Raw genomic sequence first — 2,932 nt, 5'->3', positions numbered from 1 at the left:
ATTCAGCATGAGCCTAATTCCCCTAAGAATAGGAAGTAACAGTTGACTCTGTAACTAACCAAGACAAGAATATCATAACTGAATTCCAATCATTAGCCAAAAAACCAATTCTCTCTCATCTTTTCCACAGAACTATCTCACAAAGCTCTTATTCTGCGAACATATTGACGGCTCTCCTGCGCGTGCACATTCTTACATCTCTCTTTGCACGTCTCATACACTCACACGCACGTATGCAAACGCAAACATTCACACACAGGGACTCACATGGGTCGAACTCTGCCGACTCAAACTTCCCAACAATCATCAAAACCTTTTGCAAAGGATAGCACTCACCAAAATCATAGGAAATAACTCATCTCTCTTACATTCCTTAGCGAGCAAAGAACTTATAACTAAAAACCACCAGAAAAAGAAACAACTCAAAAAACATAGCATGCAAAAAATACTGAAACTGAAAAAAAAAATTGAGCTCAAAATCTTAAAATTACGTCCTTATACATAAAACAGGCATTACGGCATCAACAAACTACACACACATAAAAAGAAAACAGAGCAGAAACTACACATGCATAACAACGAGTCTCCTTTGCTCTTTGAGACAAGTCACTGAGATTTACATAATTCTGAAGGGCAATTAACTAGCCTCTTATTGGTCTTTAAACGTACACAAAGCCATTAAAATTCAAGGCTTTCGCTCATTGATTCACCAAATCACTTCATTATAATCAAAATCACCTTTTGCATTATACTTTGACACCAAAAAACATATCCTTTTTTTCTTTAACACAATCTGACAAAAAACATAACTTTTTCTTATCAGACATTAATGAACTAATAAAGGGCAATGGTATGGCTACTTATGATCACTTTTTAACCCAAAGTTTATTCTGTTAATATAATTCCCTCATTACTCAAAAATAAGTCAAGAAGTTAAGAACTCATTACATGAATCAGAGTTTATTGCTTGACCAAGCTATTCTTCAACACACACGGCGCCTGTCAAGGCTTATGCTGACATGGTGTCTAGTTTACCTTGGTCACATGTTAGCCTGTCAAATCTTTTAACACTACTGCTAAAATTACCGTGTCACAAATATCTGGTTTTACACACATTCCGATCATTTATTTATTCCTTGACACAAAAAAAAAAAAAAAAATATGGTAACTTGTTCGGCATTTTTCAAATTTTTCATATTACTTATTTGTTCTTGCGAGTTAAAAGAAACTGACAAATACATAAGAATTCAAATTCTCTTCTTTCTATCACGTTTCCAAATAGCCCCTATAAACAATATATTATTTTTTCACTTGTCACGATTTTTCTTTTCAATACACAAAAAAAACTTATTCAAGATACGCTCTTTAACAGTGTCTGTAACATCATAATGCTTACTCAGGGAATTCACACATCATCTCATTCGCTTCATTCATCTCATTCATGTCATCTGACTCTAATCGGGTACCCTTCATATGTAAAATGCATTCGCACTCCCTGTCAATCATTGATATTACATACTTAAAGTATTTTGTTAACAATGTTGATGTCATCAACCAGACCGAACACTAGTGACCAAATCACTTATGAGACACTGTAACTAAAAGAAGCTAAATGCAAGAGCTTTAAATCTCCTACATGCCATTACCAATTACTTAACAACTGTTGGCAACTGAACTCATTTCTGTTATTATGTTAACAAACTTATCTTCATTAATTAGGATAATCTCAGACTAAAACTGACAAACAATAGCTTAACTCTTTCTTTTAAAACATTTCATAACGTTCTAGGTAGGCTACTGATCGACAATCCGGTATGTGACGTAAGAACAAACATTGTGACACAAATTTCTCTAATTATCAATGTACCTAATTTACACTTCTTTCTCCTTAATTTTACTAAGTACATACTCAAAAGGGTCATCATAAAGAACTTCATAAATTACGTCTTAACAATGATTTTACAATCTTTCTACATTTTAATTATGACTGAAACATTTCTTCTCTCGAATTAAACAACTTATCATTGTTAACACAGAATTATTTCAACATATGACTCTACTTCTTTTCCAAGAAACACATTTAACACGTTTGACAGTGCAGGTCTCACAAAACAAACTTTAACTACTATAAACCAAAGAAACTATGCAATGAAAACTTATAGTTCATACAACATAAAAAACAATTTCTTATTTATCGACAAAGCAACAAAATCAATACTATTTTCTTCTCTTCAGAAAAGAAAAGTTAATCTTTACTCGAAACTTTAACACTAAAAACATTTTACTCGTCTAGTTACTTTCTTCAATCAAAACTAATGTTCTGTCATTTAACTTTAACATTATGTAACGAAAACAGAATTACATCATCATTACTCTACATACTTTTAAAAAATCTGAAAACTTATTAGTCAATCATAAAACTACAGATTTTGTACCCCGTTACTTCACTTATGTGTGGGTTGATTACTGTGGGTTGCCTTGGGTCTGTACCAACCGTGTGTCACACAATCGTATATAAATTATTTTGTATATATTATGCTTGTATCTGCGCTCTTCCCTCGCACTAAAAAGAACCTGAATATACATGTCTGCGTATCACCTCTGTAACATTGTCTGTCTTGTGAACAAGAAAATTCCTGTTGCCTTGAGGTTTTGTATATAAAGGAGAGTGTTCTTTAACAAAGTTACTCATTTGATTGCCTCCTGCCTTTGAGTCACAACCTTGCTCTCGGCTCGTCACATTGGTGACCCCGGAAGTCGACTCGCTCCCACCGCCTTCCACCCCCACCCCCCTCGCCCCTCCATCGTTGGTACTATGGCGGACTCTACGGAAGTTGGCGCTGCGGCTGGCCCGTTCAAACTTACATCATTTGCCAGCGGAGAGGCGTTTGCTTGGTTTCAGCACGGAGAAGTCCAGTTTCGCATCAAGGGC

Source organism: Palaemon carinicauda, chromosome 6, assembly GCF_036898095.1.
Source record: "Palaemon carinicauda isolate YSFRI2023 chromosome 6, ASM3689809v2, whole genome shotgun sequence".
Lineage (NCBI taxonomy): Eukaryota > Metazoa > Arthropoda > Malacostraca > Decapoda > Palaemonidae > Palaemon > Palaemon carinicauda.
This window is presented reverse-complemented; position numbering follows the sequence as displayed.